Consider the following 23,051-nt stretch of genomic DNA (forward strand, 5'->3'; position numbering starts at 1 on the left):
CATTTAAAATTAACCGGTTTTCACTACACGTTGAGGGGGCAAAAAGAGAAAATAATTTCTGTAGCTCTATAGATTTATCTATAGCATATCACTGCATATTCGTTCAAAGGAGAGTTTTGACTGATGACTGTAAGGTGTTGGGAACGGAAGAGTGAGCAAAGCAAAAAAGATAGTGAATTCACTACATAAAGTAAAGCTGAAAAGTTTGGTAAATGGCCCAAGGTCAAACCACAATTTAAACTCTGGTGTATCTGATTCCAAAGCCCATACTCTTTCTGTCTCCCCATACTAGTTAAATATGAACTAGAAAAACAGAATTTCATGCTTATACCTTGGCTGTTTTTTTTTTTTTAAAGACCAGATGTACAACTTGCTCTATTTAATAATTCTCTTACCTCCTTTAGCCTCCCTTAAAGAAGTCTGGGGCCCTATGTCTGTGCATTTGTGTCAACTATCTAATGATGAAGGCAGCATTGCAAGAAAACCAAACTAGGCCCTAAGAAATGAAATACTACAGTAGTGGTTCTAAAGTGTGGCCCCAGGACCAAGAGCATTAACTTCACCTGGGAACTTGCTGGAAATCCAAATTCTTGGGCCATACCTCAGGCCTACTGATTCAGAAACTCTGGGGGAGGGACCCTGCACTTTTTAACAACTTCTCTAGGTAGCTAAGATGCACACTACAGTTTGAGAACCACTAACTTAAGGGCACAGGGGAGCGCTAGTTCCCCTGAACCTTAGCATACCTCAGAATCCTTCTTAACACAGGAATCCAAGAAGCCATGGCCAGCTTGTCCAGAGTCAGTGTTTATAAAGAGACATATTTGCCATTGGGGGTAGTGCAACCAACTAATTCTACAGATGGGAAGATGAGGTCAAGGGAAAGAAAATGATATACACAAAGTCACAGAGCAAAAAAGTGGCAGAAATAAAGTAGACTCCAGTTTGGTCCTTCTCAACCCCACTGTGGTTTGGCTCATGCAGTATTTCCTGATGAACAGAAAGTGAAACGGCAGGGATTGGGTGGGAGTTAATAACTTTTATAGGCAATGATGTGGGATCTGGTTGAAGAATGAGAATATCATCAGGGATTGTGAAGGAACCCGACACCCAGTTTGGGACTGGAATAGGCCAGCACGAAGCAAAGGAGGCAGAGGAGAAATCTGAGCTGGAAATGGAAGGGCATCGCTCCCCCTTACCCTGTTTGGGTCGCATCCAGCTCCCCCAGATCCCTCCTCTGTTTTGCAATTTGGATGAATTACCTCGCTGGGTGCCTGCTTCCTGGAACCCCCTCCACCCACAGCTGCTGGATCTGATCTCCATCCGTCTTCACCCAGGCGAAGAGCCCAAAGGGGCTCCAGGGAGACTGCAGTCTCCAGCTTGAACGAGAAGCAGGACTTCCAGGAACACTGCTGTTGATGAGCAGAATCCGACAACATGGTCACCCAATCCTTGTGAAATTACTGGATGTGATAGAACAGGTAAAGAATATTTTGTTTGGGGGAAACAAAACCCTTCCATGACTCTGAGTTCACCAACTTCTCCTTTGGTTGTGGCCAGGTAGTTTTTTAGTGAAACGGATCCCATCTAGAATATTCCTTCAGTGTAAAAATAGCACCAAAGTGTCTGAATGGGGGAAAATAACTGGATTTTTTTTCTCACCTTTGGTCCAGATGCCAGTGATTTCATCCCACTTGGAATTTCCATCACTTAACCAGCTTGGTAAGATTCCTAATATCTTCAAGCATCAGTTGTTTCATGTATAAAATTAAGATCACAATTGAGATAATTTCTGCCTTATCCATCTCATAGGATGAGGTCAAGTGAGATAATGGTTTTGAAAGTGCTTTGCAATCTGTTAAATATCAGAGATGTGACTATATGTTACTACTATCACTTCCAACCAACTTCCAGAGTCCCCGTTTACTAGTGTGTTTTATGGCTACATCCTGGAGCTTATCATTAAAAGGAAACGTTCCACCCCTGACATCTTAGACTCTAATATACAAATCTCCGACTCTCACTTCCTATCAGTCCAGTTTTCCCTTCCTTAAGCCTACTACACATATTTTTTACCTCATCACAACCCTCTAGTTCTTTGGCCTTTTATTTTCACTATGAGCCTCCTCCTGCTTTTACTTCCTTTCTAATCCCTGAAACAACATGGTCCATCACTATAATCTTTTCGTAGCCAATGCCTTCACGCTCTCAATGTCTCCTTCTTCTACCACACTGGAATGAGATCCTCAGCCTCATATCACTGTAAGCATCTGCCTTCTCCCCTTCTCCTTCCCAAGTTGCTGAACACTGTTGGAAGAAATGACACAAGTAGATGGACTGCTGCCACCCCCGAATTTATGGTCCCCAAGCTCAGTGGGCCTTACTGCCAGAGCAAACATTCCACATCTTACTCTGGTCAAGCCACCTTTCTAATTGCTGCTCCCCGTCTTGTAGCAAATAACCTGGTTGACTTTTCAGTGGGAAAACTGAGGCTCTCAGATAAGCACTTGAAACCTCTCCTTCCAAAACCACACACTTAAACATTTACTTCTTTAAAAAAAAAAAATTATTTATTTATTTGACAGACAGAGATCACAAGTAGGCAGAGAGGCAGGCAGAGAGAGAGGGGGAAGCAGGCTCCCCGCTGAGCAGAAAGCCCGATGCGGGGCTCGATCCCAGGACTCTGGGATCATGACCTGAGCTGAAGGCAGAGGCTTTAACCCACTGAGCCACCCAGGCACCCCTAAATATCTAGTTCTAAGTTTGGCTTAGGGATCCTGTGCTAGACCAACAGACATCTTTCTCCCATGCCAGGGAAAGTCCTCCATCTCTTGCCCCAGCTGATCTTCACCTCACTCCTCCAGAAATGTTTTCTCTCCTGGATATTTAATTTCTAAAACGTTAAAAGAAAGTTGCTCCCGTATTTTCTTTTAGCACGTGTGCCCGTGTCCCTTTCTTTTCACAAATTCTCTCAAGGAGTACTCTACCATACTCCACAGCCATTCTCTATTCTGCTAAATCCATCTTGGTTGAAGTTACCAGTCACTGCCTACCAGCAAATTGCCAGACTGCCAGTGTTTCTCAGTTATTGGTTTGGTTGACTGCCTTGTGACATCTCGATAATGCTCTGTCTTTTCCTTCTAACTCTCCCTTTACTGGCTCTTGAGATGTGACTCCTTATGGAGCTCCCTGACCCACTCTGACATTTCCTTCCTGCTGATATATATATGCACGCTTAGATATTTCCTTCTTGGAGATATATTTACATACTAGATTCTTCCTATCTGTCTCTACTAAAATGCTGATTTTCCCAATTTGATTTTTTTTAGCTATTAATACTTCCTGAATAATTTCATCTGCTCCAGGGTTTCATGGTGATGATTCTTTTATTGAGGATTATTTCCAATTATGAAATTCCAACCTGAGGTTTGACTACTTAATTTCTACTTAATTGATGTGCCCAGAAAGGAATTTAATACCTTCCCCCAAACAGGCTTTCCTCCTGTGTCCCTTAACTTAGTAAATGTGTGCTTAGATACCTAAAATTCTGGATATATTGCTGACTTCTCTTTCCTACACTCTAATAGCAAAGGAGCCCTCGAGCTCTTTGTGTCTCCTCTTCATCTCCTCTGCCTCTGACTGAGTTCAGACTTTCAGTGTCTCTCTTATGGATTGCTGTCATCATCTCCTGATTGGTTTTCCTGCCTCCAGTATTAGATCCTTCCTACACATTCATCATGTCAAAGTAAAAACAAAAAACCTATCAGTGTATTCCTACCATTTACTGAGCATTTGCTATGTCTGGCATCCTGGTAAATTCTTTACATTCATTGTGACATCGTAGCCTCACAGCAACCCAATGAAGGAAATACGGATATTCATAATTTCAGAAGGAAAAAACAATACTGTGAAGCTACTTACTACATGGGCAAATAAACAATTAAACCAAAGCCCACATGCTTTATGTCCATCCACTAATATGCTTCTCCATGGCTCAGAGAATAAATCCAAACTCCTTAGCATGCCATGTCCCCAGAAACCCACCTCATGCCCTAGTTTCTCACAGTCCACATTAAACGTTCATCCCTTCTCCTCCTCCCCTCCCATCTCTTCACACCTGAAGAGACTGTTCTTCCTTCTGCAGCGCCACTAAACTCTGTGGAGACAACGCACAGAGGGCCAACCAACTTCATCTCATTTACAGTACTGTGTGTGAGCATCTTGAGATCTTTGTCTCCAAGACCTAATCCCATCTTTGGCCTACAGTATGTGGGTTGGCAAACTATAACCTGTGGCCCAAATCTGGCTTACCAATTGTTTTTGTAAATAAAGTTTTGTGAAACAATTCTTTTAGTCATTTGTCTACCATCTATGGCTACTTTCATACTACAATGTCAGAGTTGAATAGTTGCAACAAAGACTGTATGGTCCACGATTCTAAAATATTTACTATCTGGCCCATTATAGAGAAAGTTTGTCAATCTCTGACATAGTAAAGGCATAATTAATGTTAGGCAACTGAAAGAGTTGCATGAAATATTGGCTGGATGAATCTTTGAATGATTGCATCATTCTTAAGAATAGTATCTTTTGGCAATGGAAAGTAAGAAATAAGAACATTTAAATTTGAGCAAGTATTTCCTGGCAATTAGCAATGATCTTATTTTAACCATACCGCTCTGAAATGAACAGAATAAGTGGTATTTCTCCTTTATATCTATCTATTTTCCTATCATCTTCTATCTATATATTTTTAGAATAAAGTAGAGGTTCACAGAAGTAAAGTCATGAGCCTATGGTCCAATGAATAGCTCAGGCTGGAACCAGGATTTGGACTCTATCATTTATGGGAAGTCAGAAGTCACAGGTCTTCAGAGATCAGTCTCCTGGGGCACAAAACAAGGCAGTAAAGTGGACCCCAGAGGGACAAGGAGAAATATCCAATATTAATAATAATCACTCTAAAAAAAATAATAATCCCTCTGCCTACCCTCTCGGAGTGTTTTCAAATGAGCATTGTCACTTATAAAGTACTTAGAAAACATAAAAGCATTGAATGTTTAGAGAATGAGGAAGGACTTTTCTTATCTTGCTCATTTCACCATTCTATCAACCTGTAAGAATTCTTCAATGAAGAAATAAGTAATTAAGCTCTGAAAGGTTAAGTTTCACCAACATATCAGTGTTCAAACTGATCTCTCTGGTTGAAAATCCTTGCTCTTTTTAAAACTCTGGGCCACTTTCCTTTACTTGTAAACGTATCAGTTATAGCTTGAAGAAGATCTCATTTCCAGAGACTTTAGGACATGCCGCACAGCCCTTTGTGCCCTGCTATCCTTGTATTAGACATGGTCAAGATTTACCAGCAATTTTGAGAAGCTTTCATTGTCATAATTTCATTGTTGCATATTGTTGTTATATTTATTTGTTAGATTTGATTGTAACATTGTTGTCCCTGCAGATCTCCCAGGGACAAATGCTGAATTTGTTTTTCAAACCCTCCCAAAGGCTAGAGCTAACCAGTGTATTTGGACAGAGGGTGTGGAGGCTTCCCTAGCCACATCACACCCACCTAGATAAGGAGACAGGATGCCACATGACCTTCCAACATTTGCCAAAGAACAGGCTAGCAGGGGGATCAAGAGAGGGTGGGTGTGCCTAGTTAATCAGGCAGAGCAGACTAAACAAGCCTACACATGCTGACCTTTTCCTTCCTTTGGGTTTTTAATGAAAGTTCTTTCTACCCAGGAACAAAAACAGTCATTTGTTCCTTCATTTAACATCCACTGAGCACCTATCCCAGGACAGCCCTTCTTTCCTGCAAGGAGCCTGTCAACTGGTGGACAAAACAAACATGTAAATAGACAAAAAGGTGGTGAACTTACAAGGTGGTGAGAACTTGGAACAAAGCTCTGAGAAAGCAAGCCCTTCTCTCTGGGACTTGGAGAAGCCTCAAAGAGGAGATAACATTGGAGCTGGGTTTTAGAGGATGAGTAGGAATTTGCCAAAAATTATTATTTCAGTGATTTATTGACTACATACAATAAACCAAAATCAAGGCTGGGAACCTTCCTTGTTAATTCCCACTTCATCACATTTTAGAAATAATGAAACGAGTTCAAAGAAAGAATCCAGTACATCCAAATTCATAAAGGCAGTAAATGGCAGAGCGAGGTCCAGGCCCAGGTTTTCCTGGCTTTACCAGCAGCATTATTTTGGTACTTCTATTTCAGATGAGGGCCAGAGAGGCAGAAAATAAAATTTTACATTCCTGAAAAGGGAGGGTTTGGATGAGCTGAACACACGGTCTTGGAGGAAAGGAGCTGAAGATAAGTGATCACAATAAGCTCAGGTTTGGAAGGGCCCTGTATGTGTCATCCCCTCAGATTTTTTTCCTTGGGAGTGCTGGGAAGAAGCCACAGTCAGGTTTCTTGTTTAGAAATGTCAACATAGCAGAAGGCAAGAGAAAACTGGAGACCAACCACGAGGTTGCTATCTTCGTCCAGGCCAGGGATATTTAAGACCTGAATGAAGACTGTATTTCATGAGGATCGAATTTTCAAAATCCGTGTGAATGGGAACAGGCTTCTGGAATGGGTCTCCCACTAAACTGTGACTGTGCTTTCATAGAAGAGCCCTTTGAAATCCAGTGCATTTTGTAGATGGAAAGCTGAAGCCCAGAGAGGGGATGAGTAAGGACAGAGGGTGTCACGCCTATGTCCTGACCTTTGGGCCCTGACGGCCTTTCCCCTTCCTGACAGCTCTTTGAGGGTGCAATAACCCAGACTCTCCCTTCCCCCGCCTCACATGGGTTGCAGCCGTTTCTCTTTCCCCTCAAGTCATCCTGGAACATCTCCCAGTACACGGACAAGATCCAGCCATCTAGGAAGGCTGGCAGGAGGAAGCCCCTAACAATGAACAAATGTTTAGGGAAAACTCCCAGTGATTTCCCTAGCGAGCCGAGACAGAGCAAACCTTCCCGGAGCTCCTGCTTCACTGAGCAGGAACAGGTGATGAGGAAAAGCAGGATGGCGGAGCCTGCAATGCCCGAGACAGGCTTTGAAGCAGAAAGCCAAGTGCAATCAGTTTTAGGAATATTACTTACCTTCCTCTACGTGCCAATAGTGGGTGGGAGCAGAAAGAGAATACTGTGCAGAGACGCTCCCTTACCAGAGAATGTGGCTAGTTCAAGATTCTGGTCTGTGTTAGACAATGACTGCACCAGTTCCAACATCCTGCACAGGCTCCTACTGACCTCCCGTGGCCACCTGTCCAGCATCCAGGGAGGCTCTGTGGGCTAACTCCCATTTTCCCTGGGAAACCCATGAGCTCTGCCAACCCATGAGCTCTGCAACCCTCAGTGGACTGAGGGCTGGTATCATCCTTCCCTCCTATATAGTCCCAGCAGTAGGGAGACAGACAATGCCAATAATGGGTGCCCTTCCCCAACTAGTGAAGATCCCAAGAGCCTTGTCCTCACAGGACAGAGAATAAATGTACACTGGGTATCTAAGTGAGGAGGCCTGGTGAAGAAGAGAGGAAAAAGTATGAAGCTACCAAAAAAAGGGGGCCAGACAACTTTGAGGACAGACAATGGGGAGGTCTGAAGGACTTTCAGCCAAAGGCTATAAACATGTGCAGTGTGTTCATATGTGTCCTCAGTGCCAGCTTATTCGAGTGAGACAGCTTCTCAAGTGGCCCAGAAAGGGAACAAGGCTCCCTTTATGGTGTTCTCCTACCACCAAGAACCTTCCATGAGAGCCAGCAGAAAATGTTCTAGCCAGTTCCACCTCCCTGCCTTTGGTCATTTCCTTTTCCTGCCTGGCGTCCTCCCGGCACCTTCCCTTAACCCATAGTGAACGTTCCAGTTCATTTCACACCTTCTCTCCCATAAAGCTTTCTGCCTTGGGTTGGTTTCCTCAGAAAACAAGAGCCCCAGTCAGAGACTTGGATGCTGGTAGTTTATTTGAGGTCGATCCCAGAAAGCAAAAGTGAGGAGTGTGATGAGTGAAATGGAGAGGGAAAAACCAGCGTAAGGCGCAGCAGGGTCAATGTGGCCATGGCCAGGGTGACGCACGCCTCCCAAGAAATGTACCATATGCGTCCCACAATTATCCATCAGTTGGTCCTTCTCCAGGGACTTCTCACCTGCCTCCCCACCCCAGTCCCCATCCCCTGATGAGGGTTGCCTAGAGCACCATCCGTGTACTTAAGTTCTCCTAGAAGCAAATGCTGAGACAAGGACTCAATGCAAGGGAGCACCGGGAGGAGAGCAGGAAGTTGAGGCTGGGAGAGCCTGTGGAGGCCAATAAAGGTGAGTGAGGGAGCAAGTTACCACAGCTGGGCGATTCTAGGAGCCAGTGTAGAAACGTGCCTCCGAATTATGCCTGCAGAGAGGAGAGGGCGCTGGCGGGTCTTTCTCCACTCTTCCCATCATTTCTTGAGGTTTGAAGCCTGCTGCCTAGGTTGCAGGTAAGAATTTAAAGCCCTTCCAGCATTCCCAGCACAGAGACAGAGTGGGGTCTGGCTGCGGGAGAAAGCCCACAGACAAAGAAGTGTAGCTACTGGCATTGTAATTCAGGTCCATCCGGGTAGGGGCGTAGGTGTGGCATTGCCAGCTGGCTGAACAAACTCCCCAAACCGAGAAGGCCCTGAGGTAAGGAGCTGGAAGACGGGAACTCTGCCAAGGGGAGGGGGTCTGAGCTGTCTACAATGACTGTGGCTGCAGTGAAAGGCAAGCCGATCACAGGCACCAAGGCAGCATCTAAGCACACGGTTTATTACGGCCGGCAACACTGACTTTCTCTTCCCATCTTTTGAATACTTATTAAGTAATCATTAGACATATGTAAGTTGCCCTATATGAATGTGTAAGTTGCACACTTGAAAGTAGATCGCCAGCTTTTGGGGGTCAGAGTCTGCAGCTTTGTCTTTTCATCTCCTTTAGTACTTAACACAAAGCTATATATCTAATTATGATTTTGTCTATTTTTGCAAAAAGTACAGAAGGTTTCATGCATGAGTTCCCTCCCTTCCCCATCTATAAAGTTATCTTCCTGTGTAAATGCCAGGCCTTGCATCTATTCATTCTGTCTTGGAAATAACAAGGATAAGATTTATCCTTTTCCTGATTTTGGTCAACTCATTCGCTCACACTTTGGACACGACTGACTTTTCCTCTCTTCTGGAGTCCTCACTTGGTCAGTCGTTCCTTCCCTCAAATAGTCTGCATAGCAGGGAGTTGGGCTGGGTGGGGGTCCTGAAGTCTGGACCACCCCACATCACTTAGGCTTTGTGTGATGTGTAAGAGGAGGGTCTCCTAAAGAACCTGTAGGATAATGTGCAGGATCCGGAATGCACCATAGGATACCCAAGGCTGGTATCCTATCTGGCTTGGCAAGAAACTCCACTCTGCATGATCAATTGTGTAACATTAGCCTGGGAAAGGGGGCACCTGCTTTCTCCTTCCCCTCAGTCCCAACAGGGTGAGGACAAATAAAAGGACCTCTCAGGTCTGGAATGAGGCATGGAAATGCTTGAGTCATGCCCAACACAGGTAATGTCCTCAGCTTCTCCCACTAACTCCAAGGTCTGCCATTTCCTAAGACTCAGCTTAGCCTTCGGAAAATGAATCGTTCCTTGTCAAAATCATTTAGATTCCTTTAGAAGATGAGAAGTTCCTGTTGACCTCCTTGAAATATGGAAAACCAAGTGGCTCAAAAAGTGGAATATGGATCTGAGTAGTTCACCAGTCTTTCTGCCTCCTCAAATCCTTTTGGGAATAAGGTCAGAAGTGAATGAATAACTTTGCGTAACTTTACAAGATTAATTTATGCAGGATACTTTTTCTTGCTTCATTCCATCCTTATCCCCAGTCTAATTCCTTCTTGCCACAGGTCCCCATACAAGTAAGTTTGAATTATGTCCTTAAATATTCATGTATACTTGTAACCTACGTAGGGAGGGTTGGGAAGCTTCGATATCTTTGATTTCTATAAATCATATGGTATTAGAAGCCTCATTCTGTTTCTTCCTTTTGTCACTCAGTAATAGGATTTTTGGGGGAGGGTGGAAGGACACAATGTTTGTTTTGTTTCTTTTTCTCTCTTGAAGCTATCACGCAACAAGAGTACATGGTCTTTGAAAACTGACCATGTGAACCTCCCTGGTATCATGTCCCTCTCTTACTAAAGGAATCCCTGAAGTGAACATTATGTTAATCTCTTTCTCCTTGGTGTTGTTCCATCCCTGCACAATATTCTGTTTCTTTTTTTGTGGGGAGGGGGTTACTTTTTTTTTTTTTTTAATTTCTTTTCAGCGTAACAGAATTCATTGTTTTTGCACCACACCCAGTGCTCCATGCAATGTGCGCGCTCCCTAATACCCACCACCTGGCTGTTTCTTTGTCTGGTTTTGCTCCTTATGTAAATGAGTCATACAGAATGTTTTCCTCTGTGACTTGTTTTTTTAGCTCAATTTTTTTTAATTTGTCCACGTTGATGACAAAGCTGTAGTTGGTCCATTTTCATTGTCACAGAATATATTGTATAATATGGAGTATATGCTGATTTTTTTCACCTGTCTCGCATAGGTGGTCATTTGGATTGCTGGTGGTGGAAGTGATGCTATTCTGAATAATGTTATGAACACTTTAACCATGTTTCCATGTGCAACTGGGAAGGAGTTTGAGAATGAAATAAGTCTAGGAATTGCTGAATCATGGGGCACACACACACTCCTGTTTTAAGCAATGCCAAACTACTTCACAAGGTTTTTACATCAACTTACAGTCTCTCCCACAATATGATGGCTTCCTTTCTCCACATCCTGGGAAACTCTTAAATTGTCAAACCGCTTACTATGGTGAATCTGGTGAGCCTATAAACATCTTCATTTTGGTTTTAATGTGTGTACTGTAACTGCCAATGAGCTTGAGCATCTTTTCATAACTTTATGAGACATTTGTGTTTTCTTTTCTGGAAAATTATTATTTGTATTTTTGCCCATTTGCCTCTTAAGTTGTTCATTTTTCTTATTAATATATAGAATTTTAAAATAAATATATTCTGGATACTAATCTTTTGTCATGCATATGTGGTCCAAATATTTTCCCCCCGTTTGGGTAATGACTTCAGCTTGTTTATGGCATCTTTTGATAAACAGAAATGTCTAATTTTAATGAAGTAGGATTTATCCATTTTGTGTGTGCTATGTCTTGCACAAAACATTATTTTTCTTGTGGTCATTAAGATATTCTTCAAAATGGCACAGCATCACGACTTTACTCATGTTATTTACCTTCTCTGATCCTTGATTTGAAAAATACTTGTATCCTGGAGGTTTTATGAGGGTTTCAAGTGATAAATGTGTGTGGAAGAACTTAGGAAAGCACTTTACACATAACTGGGACTCCATAAGTATAATTCCTCCATTGTAGAACAGTCCTAATTCTATCTTTCACAGAGGTTAGACTTTTGCAAGTAATTTCACTTTAAACTATGAATACTTAGACTATGTTATTATATGCTATATATATTTTGTTAAGTATTTTATGGTTCACCAAAACCTTGTAAAATAAACAATAGTATCATCACCATCGTATTGATGAGGCAATTAATGGTTAGAAAATAAGGGACTATGGGTGCCTGGGTGGCTCAGTTGGTTAAGCCTCTGCCTTTGGCTCTGGTCATGATCCCAGGGTCCTGGGACAGAGCTCTCAGGGAGCCTGCTTCCTCCTCTCTCTCTCTCTGCTTCTCTGCCTACTTGTGATATGTCTCTCTCTGTCAAATAAATAAATAAAATCTTTTTAAAAAATAAAGAAAGAAAAGAAAAGAAGGGACTGACCTTGGGCACAGCTATAAAAGGCAGAGTCATCATTATATTTCCTGTCTGCCTTTTTATCTAGACTGTGAAATGCTTTATGGGAGAATTTGTGTTCAGTGAATGGCAAGAGTCCTGGAATGGGGAAATAAATTATATAAATACGTATGTGGGGATGTGGTAGAGGGAAAAAGGTAAAGGTGGTCTACATATCCTTTTGCTTTTTGCCTTAGAGAACACATGGTATAATTTGCCCTGGTCTGCATCTTCTAACCCTCCTGCCTAGACCTGACTGAGAGTCTTCTGAAACCACTCATACCCCAAAGTGTCTGCCTTGAGTCTACAGCCCTCTGGATGTGCATCGTAAAGATGGTGTCCAGAATTGAACCAACACACTGCTCCTTTCTGAGGAATTCCACATCAAGTGGAACATTGCTTCAGTCATAATATAACTAGACCCAGTGAGTATCTTTCTGTGAGAATCTTGAGTCACCCAGGACACATGTGTTAACAGGGTTTAGAGCTCTGTTTGTTTGCCTCCCCAGACAGATGTTGAAATAGGATCTCCCACCACCAAACTGCCCAGACAACCAAGCAACTGAGTAACCACTTGCTAAAGTTAACACTGTTACGGCATTCAGTTTCCCACTGATGAATTATAGCACAGTGTACACTGGATCCATTCAAGTCACTGAAGGTTAGATCTGAAAGGACCTTAGCCATCATCTAGACACCTCATATGTTATAGCAGAAAGGGAACCAGATTCAAAGACCGAATGCATGGGAGTAAATCTCTACATTAAATGTACATCCTTAGTTAAAGAACATTGTATGAATGGCCCTCACCTATAAAATGAAGATTAAAAAAATACTCCCTCTCTTACAGTGTAGGATTGTGGTGAGAATCAAATCAAATATTATACATGCTTCTGTGATGCTCAACTTTAATCCAAGTATGAAGTATGTATGTAAGAAAAGAAAAGAAAAGAAAATACAGATCTTTGTTGGCTTAGTTCAGGCTTTTAAAAATTCAACTCTATATAAATTGTCCTGTAAAATGCATAGCTAAAAGAGATTTAGAAATTTTGTATGTGTGTCCAGATCAAAACAAAGCACGTGCAGATTCCACAGAGAAAAGATATGTTATTCTCATTTTTATGTTGTACCTACAAAGAGCATAAATTCCATTATTCTGCACTTTCCTTGCCCATGGAAGACACTACAGTTTTCTTTTAAATGAGCATCTACATGGTTTTAGAATCTTCCTCAAGACATGGAGTTATTCCAGGAATTCACTGACAATTATTTCTTGAAACTAAGTTTTTTTTTTTTATGGATGAGAAACAATTAGTTGGGCTATACTCTATGATAAATCCCATGTAATAAAGTTTCAGTTATCTTTTGCTACTTAATTTACAATCCCCCCAAAACAGTAACTAATTTTAGCTTGGCTTACAGATTCCTCAGATGGATTTACCTAGGTTTATTCATACAGCCGTGTTTAGCTAGAGTTCTGGCTGGGCTGGAAGGTCCAAGATGGCCTCGTTTACAAGGCTGGCAGCTGGTGTTGGCTATGGGATGGGCTTCAGTTCTTTTCCATGTGGCCTCTCATCCTCTAGAAGACTAGACTGCCTTTTCCTAGATGATACCTCAGGGTAACATTCTAAAGGATCTTATAAGTCTTAGTTTTAGATGTTACATAATTTTACTTCTGCCATATTCTACTGGTAAAAGTGAGTCACTAGGATACCTATCTTCAAGAACTATACACACACACACACACACACACACACACACACACACATATATATATATATATATATATATAAAATATACCTGTATCAATATCTATATCTATCTATCTATATGATGGGAGGAACAGCAATATACTGGGATGAGAGAAATTTGTGGCCATTAAACAATCTATTAGAGTTTTCCCTCTTGCCATAAATCATTCATATTCCTCCCACATGTAAAATGCTGTCATCTCCAAACTAAGACCTCCAAAAGTCTCACCTTAATTGTTTTAGTTATCTATTGCTTCACAAATTATTTTATTTGCTATCACAAATTATCTTCCTAAAACAAAAATAAGCATTCATTATCTCCCACATTTCTGTCAGTTAAGAACTCAGGAGGCTAGTTGGACACTTTTGACTCAGGGTCTCTCATGTGGTTTAAGCCAAATGTCAACCAGAGTTGTAGTCACTTGAAGGTTTGAATAGGACCAGAGGATCCACTTTCAAGATGGCTCACTCATATGCCTGTTCACAAGCTCCAGCTCCTTACTATACAGACCTCCTCCTGAGGTTGATTAAGTGTTCTCATAATATGGAATTCAGCTTTCCTCAGAGCAGGTGATGTAAGAGAAATTAAGGAAAAACTAAAGTGCCATTTGTGACCTTGCCTTGGAAGAATTTATATATATATATATATATATATATATATATATATATATATATATATATATAGTATCTTGTTCATTAGCCAGACTAGTCCCATTCAATATGGGGAGGTATGATACAGGGGGTACATTTTGGAAGTTGGCTGCCACACTAGTTATGGTATCAAGCTCACAATCCTAAATTTCACAATCCACTTTAGTCTGGATATAAATGAGTCTCCAAAGTTTGGTTTTCAAGTGCAGCAACTCTTGAACATCAGCAATTCCAGAGACTTGTGAACTAAAAACCCAATAGGTCTTCCCAGACACACTCAACATACAACACTGAAAAGGGGGAAATGATGGACAATAGACAATTCCATTCAGAATGGGATAGTGGCACACACATGGAAGCCATTTATAGCAGTTCTGAAATCCAGATATCACAAGTTGTCAGCTCCCCACCCTAGGGGTGAGAAGGGTTCCTGGATTAGGGGCTCTTTTTGTGTCTGTGAGCGGTCTCATTATTCCCCTCAGCTCTTCACTCTACGTTCTGAGCTTTTATTCTAACTTTCTAAATGGCTCTTCTTTTTATGTATGAAATGGTTTGTGCTTGTATCTGAGTAGCTTTCTCAGGAGCTTGTGCTTCCTGCTGCCCTCAAGCCTCTTTTCATTTGAACTATCTCTATTTCCCTCAGTTCAAGTTAGCCAAGTGCAAATTACCAATGCTAATGATATTATAATTCTCTTAAAATCGTTGTGGGTTTCCCTTTATCTCCTCTGCATTCACTCCATGCCCCCCAAAGCCAAATCTATCATGCTTTTTGAGATTTCTTTATATTATATAAAAGTCCACTTCTTTGAAAGAATGCCACTGAGATCATTAGAAGCCCCATTTTCTAGCTCAATGTGGTTTCCGGGCACCTTAAGTCTTATGAGATCTTAACAAAATGTATTTCAGCCAAACACTTGATCTGTGTCCTGAAGCCATTTTTTTACTTTGGTAATAGTCTGCCAGCTGTAGAGACAGAAAATATAAAGCAGTATTATGTTCCAATCTAGAAAGTCCTGGTTCTTTTATATCTTCTCCAAATCCTGCTTGCAAATGCCACAGTTATCTCATTAGCTCATCACTCTTATACTTTATTATATCCAGTTGAAGACACTATTTGGTATTTTTATTCTTCTGCTTCAGTATCTCCTTAGCCAGACGCAACAAGCTTAAGCGGCAACTTTCTGTTGTTCACGTCCCTACAGTTCTGCCGGTTTATACCAAATACTGTCTTTTCTTGCTTTGTCTTCAATCACCATTTCCTTTCTGCTCCTCGACTCTCTTTTCTCTCTTCTCTCTCCAGCCTCTACCCACCACCTAGGTCCAAAGCCAATGCCACATAGTTGAGGTTTTTCTTATGGCAGTATCACACTTCTAGTTACCAATTTGCCCCAGTTTTCTATTGCTATATAACCAATCATCCAAGATTCAGTGGCTTAAAACGACAGGGCTGTAGGATATCTCACAAGTTTGTTTTGGCTAGGTCATTCTTCTGATGGGCTTTAGAGAGCTCACTGTTTTGTTTGTTTTTGATTTCCACAGTTTTGATTGTCACAATTAGGTGGAGGTTATTTGTCATGGTTAGAGGCCATGGATGCTGGTAAACATGCTACAGTATGTTTATTGTTGTGTGAATTATCTAAGCCCAAAATGTCTATAGTGCTGAGGTTAAAACATTTGTGATAAGTATTTTTATATGCAATATCTTCTTTAATCTTTACAACAGCTCTATGGGATAGGTAAGACCCCCATCATTTACAAAAGAGAAAAGTGAAGCCCAGACGAGTTAAATTATTTTAACAAGATTACGTAATTAGTAGAGGGAAGAGTTAGAACTTTAATACACAGGCTATGTCTGAGCTTTTAACTACTGTACTATTTAATCCAGTGCATTCCACTTGGATTGTTGATCTTCATAAAAGATCAGATTTTTCTAAATATTAAAACCATGCCAGGCAATAGTCTAATCTCTCCACCAATTATTTCTTCTTTGGGTTTTTCCATTCTATCTTAGCTGCTTTTCCTAGAAATGGAGCCCGAGGCAAGAATTAGTATGAATGCTTTATTTAGGAGATGCAGTACTATCGCTATAAAAGTGAGCAAAAAGAGAAGTGAGGTGGAGAATAATGCAAGGCGATACATTTCACAAAGGTATTTCTACGAGGCAGCTATAGGAGATGTCTCTAGGCTATACAGAGGGGGGAATGCTTGGTTCAGCCTACTGGAAGGAAGAAGAAAGTGCAAATTTGCCAAATCCTTCACATCTCCTGAGTTCCACTGCTCTGAGTTTGCCTTCTAGGGGTTTAACTCCTCCATGTTCCCAGGCTGCATCAGAGCCCCAGCAGCAGCTGCTCAGAAAGCCAGGTCTCACACCTGCAGCTTGATCTTCATCTGAGTCAAGAAGTGTTATGACACACAAATGTTTTCAGGCCTGTTGTTAGTTGATCTCAAGTGGCTTAACTCTATGGGTTAGTACAGAGTCAGACAGCTGCAGCAACTGGAATAGGCCAGCTAATCAGAGTTCAGGAGATAGGTGAAGCCACGAGAATCTGAGGTAGGACAAAAGATGTATCTGATATACTCTTCAATATGCTCACCCCTTCCTGGAAAGAAACCTTTCCGGCTTAGATAACCTAAGATATCAGTTGGGATTCGTTAAGTTTTAGGAGGTAGACAACCCAGATTGATCAAGCTAAAATGCTAAGAAAAGAAGGGAAGTTATTGGCTCACATACCTGAAAGTTCAGAAGGTCAGCAAGCTTCAGATTTTGGCTCAGTCGTGTGACTTTAGATCCACGGCCTTCAAGTCTAATGGCTAAGACTTTCTCCTTGAGCCAATTTTATATCCAGACTGGTAGTGAAGTGACTTCAGTAACTGTAGGTCCCAAACCTACATATGACTACCTTCAGATATGCAGGGGAAAGAATGAACTTCCTCCATTTGATTCTCTTATAAATAATGAAATTTTCCTAAAGGACCCTGCAGCAAGCACTCCCCTGAAGTTCTCATTGCCCAACTTGGGCAATGTGTCCATTCCTCATCAATCCCCATTAAAGGAGCCTTATGCACACTGATTCACCAACACCTGGGTTCCTGGACCAATCACTATCAAAAGGGAGGGATTACCACCACCACTTAAACCAACCAGGACCCACCTCCAGCATGCTATAACCTTCAAACTGTATAATATAAAATGGAAGTAGAATGATGTAAAAACTTGATGCAAAAGAGAAGACCATGATGTCTACAAAACACAGTCTTCCAAAGCTCCTAAAGACACAAAGACCAAGCTGCCATCTGCATTTCTTACTAGACAATTGTCATGAGGTTCTGACTCACTTCAAATATACACTTCTCCACTGTTGTTCCTTCCCCCATCCCCACCCCACCAGGGAACCATCTCTGCACCATCCCAGCCTTTGATGGCCCATCTTATTCTCAAGCTAATCTCAAAAGTTTCCCTGATGTTTCACAGTCAGGAAACATAGTCTATAGAAAATGAATATTTTAGAATAAGCAGGGATCTTAGAAACCTAGATTGGGTTTCATCACACTGTATCCCAGAGGCTCTTTAAAGTGCTCTCAGATATGGCCTTTGAGGGCTAAAGGAAAGAGCTAAACAGATTGGCTCTGGAAACTCTGCATTTACCCAACCAGGGCACTGATGTGATTTAGTTTGAGTTGAATACTCAAAGAATATATTAGGTTGAAAACTCAAAAAATAATCAGTTCAATTTGAATGATTTATTTTACATAGTTACATATTTTGTTTCAAGATTAACTTCCCTTTGTAGAGAGGATTTCTTGAGGTTGGGGAGAAAGGTTATGAATAACCTTTTATTATAGAAGTGAGAAAACTGAAGCTCAGAGAAGGGTCTGAGGCATGTGTTGAAGGTCATGATGCTGATCTGACCCCCCTCCTCGGAACCACTATTCAATATTTGGAAAAATCCATTCTGTCCTTCCTGAGTCCTCTCTTTTCCAGAACCCATGGCCTGAACTCATGCAAATCTCACTCACAGAAAGACGTTCCAAGTCATCCCACCAATTCATGGCTCATCTCCTTGTTAAAATCACACATAATAGTGTAGTGCCAAGGAATGAACGTGATGGTTCAGATGCATCTCAGCAGCAGAGAAAAGAGCAGGACCACCTCGTTTCCATTAGAACACTCACTCCTGACAACACAGTCAGGGGTCACATTAGCTACTTGGCAGGCACAAAACACCATTGCCTCATACTGTCCGTTAAAACTCTGAGTACTTTTTTTTATAAGCTGCTGCAAAGACTTTTCTTCCCATTCTGTTCCCAACCACTTGTTTACTTAGACCCAATTTCAGGACTTCACATTTATTTTATTTAGTCTAAGAATTGAAAATTCTAAGTGCCCAATCCTGTACATTTCTGGGAATATTCCATGAGGGAATAAGAATTCTAGGGCAGGAATAGCAAACTCACCTACCTATAGGAACCAGGCAGGGAAGGAGGGAGATAATGTTAGTAAACGAAGGCAGCATGGTACCAGTCAAACCCGTGATGTGTGAACTCTGGTAAGATGGAGAACTCAGCCCAAGCTAAAGGGATAGCTCTACTCAGCTTCAGCTCTTTGCAAAAATCAAGCCCAGTGTTGCTCTGTCTTCTGATTTTTTAAGAGGAACCAGAAATATGGATACTTACTGGAAATATCCAGTCTTAAATGTTGGCCACTAATTTTCAATGTTCTAATATAATCTGGAGGCCAAAGAAAATACATCTGTAGGCTTGGTTCAACCCATAGACCGCAAGCTTGCAACCTTTGTCCTGGGGGCTAAGGGAGTGGGGCAGCACTGGTTATTGAAACAAAAATATAAAATAATTTGTATTATCTTGGATTTAATAGCATAATATTTATTTTTAGTACTCCCTTGTTAATCATAGGCTTGGGCATTTTAAAAATTAAAACGAATCTTGGAGATTATACAGTTTAATTCTCTTGTTTTACAAAAGAAGAAACTATGATCCAGAGAAAAGTGACTTGGAATTTAATTAAATATATTTCAGCGAAATGAACAAAAAATTAGATTCTCAGAAATGGGAAGAGCAGGCTTGGTCCCCCAGTCCAGGGTTTCTCAATCTCAGCTCTCCTGACATTTTGGATCAGATGATTGTTGTGGGCACCAGCTTGTGCACTGGAAGATCTTTAGCAGCATCCCTGGCCTCTAACCACTAGATGCCAGTAACACACACCCTCAGTCTTATGGGGCAAGATGGAGGCAAAAACATATTCAGATATTGCATGGCCCCGGGAAACAAAATCACCACTGCCATTCACTAATTCCTTTGTCTTACAAATGAAGAAACTAAGACTCAGAAAATTGAAGAGTTTTGTCACGGTTACATGGGAAATGATTGGAACAGTTGATAGTAAGTCACAGGTATCTTAATTCCCCATAGAGCACTTTCCCTGCCAGAGCCTACAATTCTGAACTACAATTTCATCAGCGAAAGAGTTGTCTAAAACTATGTATTTTAAGTTAAGAGACAAGATGGCATGATGGTAGGGAGCACAGCTTCTAAGACCAGATATGGACTTCATTCGTAGCTCTTCTACTTACTAACTTTGTGACACTGACCAGATCAACCACTCTGAGCATTGTTGCCTCATTTGAAAAGCGGGTGATTCTAAGAGATAAAGTCCTTTCTTAAGATTTATTTGTTTTAGGGAGAGAGAGCGAGAGCACGCATACGTGCTTGCACGGAGTGGAGGAAGAGGGAGAGAATCTCAAGAAGACTCTCTTCTGAGTGCAGAGCCCAATGTAGGGTTTGATCTCATGATCCATGAGATCATGACCTCAGCCGAAATCAAGAGTTGAAAGCTTAAACAACTGAGCCACCCAAGCACCCCAGAAATACAGTTTATTTTTTAATGGGTGTTAAAATGTATATAGTGCCTGCCATGTAATAGGGATCCATCATGGAAGTATTTTATTATTGTTGTTGTTGTTGTTATTATTATTATTATTAACTGGACTTGGGATCATCAAAACGAAATCAATCTGCCTATTTTTATATAGCCTATGAGATAAGAATGACTTTTACATTTTTCATTTTTTTTTTATTTTTTTTCATTACTTTTTTTAAGATTTATTTATTTTATAGAGAGCATGTGAGTGCATAAATGAATGCATAAAGGGGGAAAGGGAGAGCATCCCCAAGAAGACTCCCCACTAAGCAAGGAACACAACATAGGGCTCAATCTCACAACCCTTGAGATCATGATTTGAGCCAAAACGAAAAGTCAGATGCTTAACTGACTGAGCTACCCAGGTGCCCCTTAATTTTTTTTTTTTTAGTACTGTTTTATGATATGTAAAAACAGTGTAAAATCAAATGTCAATGTTCACAAATACAGTTTTATTAGAACACAGCCAGGCTTATTTATCTACACATAGTCTATAGCTGTTTTCACACAGCAGAGTTGAGTAGTACAACCTAGATCACATGGCTGGCAAAGCCTAAGTAAGATATCTACTGGGCCTTTACAACAAGATCGCCAGTCTCTTAACTAGATCTTTGATCTGCAGGGAGAAAACTGGCGCTACCATTTGCACAGAGCCCTCTGGTGTACAGGAGGAAATATAGCACAAAATCCATCCTTGCTTTTTGATGTTCCATTGGTATTCTAACACCTCTAACCGTGTGTTTAACTCTACTCACTTGAGATATTTCTCAGTATTTGTGAGCACCTAGTATTTTTAGAAATAGTTATCCAGGGCATTTGAGAAACCTTTACTTTTTATATATGTCCTCTTTTGAATAAATCCCATTGTAGACTTGATACTTGGAGGTATTTTTCAAAATCTGGAATATTTATCAGAAAGGAAGTAAATGGTTTACTCAGTGTTAAGCCAACCACATATTTTAACTGTTGAAATGATTTGGACAGGACTAATAAAGAAGGATATCCATTAAAAAGGAAAAAAAGATAAGAATTATCTGCCAAGAATAAAATTTAAGAGATGTTGTCATGTCATGGTTTTATATATATATATATGTATGTATACAATATACATCTTTGTTTTTTTTTTTTTAATCTGACTATAGGCCAAGGGTTTAAAAGTCATGATACCTATTTACAGTCCTAGCCTTGCCACTAACTAGATTTGTGGTCTCTGGAATTCTTTTTCAACTCAATACTATACATACATTGACTGTCTAATGTGTGCCAGACCCTGGGCTGGGCAACGGAAGTGCAAAGATAAAACGGGCATGGTCTTTGTCCTGGAAGATTTCACCAAGGGTCTCTTTAAGTCACTAAACTTCTCTGAGGGTCAGTTTTCTCATCTGAAAGTGTAGGGTACTAAACTAAATACTTCACCTGCTCCAGAAACTTCTATTGAGTTTCTTTGTTTTGCCATAACTTCTAATACACAATGAGGAATGAAAATAGGACTGCATCATTATTATCATTCAATTTTATTTTTTTTTTTTAAAGATTTTATTTATTTATTTGACAGAGAGAAATCACAAGTAGATGAAGAGGCAGGCAGGCAGAGAGAGAGAGAGGGAAGCAGGCTTCCTGCTGAGCAGAGAGCCCGATGCGGGACTCGATCCCAGGACCCTGAGATCATGACCTGAGCTGAAGGCAGCGGCTTAACCCACTGAGCCACCCAGGCGCCCTATCATTCAATTTTAAAGTGTACCTACTCATGCCCCGTGAAGTAGTTCACAGGTGATTATAATACAATATAATAAATGTAATATAGGTATATGAAGCACATTAAATGAAGCCACCCATGTTTTCTGAATGAAGAAAGACAGGCTTCATAGGACAAGTAAAGTGAGTAAGTCTTAAATGATGAGTTCATTGATGACATAGTATGTTGGGAGCTCTCATCACTGAGAAGGGGTAAAACCAGACCAAAACAAATTTAGGAGATGAGGAAGAAGACTATGGCCAAGAGAGACAGCTCTTCCCAGACTAGATCTGGTAATTAAAAACCAAATCCAAGGAAGGTGGGCAAGATTCAATCTAACACCAGGGATAATCTGATACAAAGAGGTGAGGTATGTCATTCAGGCTTCAGGGTGTTCAGTGTTCTTGGTGCCACATGTAAACTAAAAAGGACCATTCTGAAGGAGATGAAGGAAGTCAGGCATGAGGTTCCCAAGGGGAAAGGAGTGATGTGTATCAGAATAGTGTCAGGCCAACAGATAAATGCTCATTTTCTAAGATTTCACTCTGGATCAGTAGAAATTACCCAGGCTAAGAATCAAGAGACAGCAACATAATGCTCGTGGGTGTCTAGAGTAAGGGATTCACATGTACAACTACCAATAATTCCCAGACTTCATGTGTGTGTGGCAAGGAAGCTTTACATGACTTGTCAGTCCCAAGGATAGTAATCTTGCTAGTGTGGGTACCATGGCAGGAAGCTCAGCCAATGAAGGGGCAGGCAGGATTGGTTGCAAAGACAGAGAAGGATGAGAGATCTTTATAAATGGAAGCACAGCATGTACAAAAGCACACAGATGCACTTCTAACTCTTCGACAACCCAAATACTTCCCTTCTTGCCTTCCAACCTGGCATCTGTAAATGTATCTACAGTGCCAATGAGAGAGGCCCTGTCATGACTCTCTGATAAGTCCTAAGTAACATGGCAAAGGATATAGGATTCGTATGCATTGTTTAATGCTTTCCTGATTCAACTTAACTAAATTCCAAACTTTAAATCTCATTGTTCAAGGCACAGGATAGAGCCAGACCTGCCTTCCTCAGAAAGAATCCCTTGACATTCAGACCTGTGATTCTTTGA

Source organism: Mustela nigripes, chromosome 14 (assembly GCF_022355385.1).
Source record: "Mustela nigripes isolate SB6536 chromosome 14, MUSNIG.SB6536, whole genome shotgun sequence".
Taxonomy (NCBI): Eukaryota; Metazoa; Chordata; class Mammalia; order Carnivora; family Mustelidae; genus Mustela; species Mustela nigripes.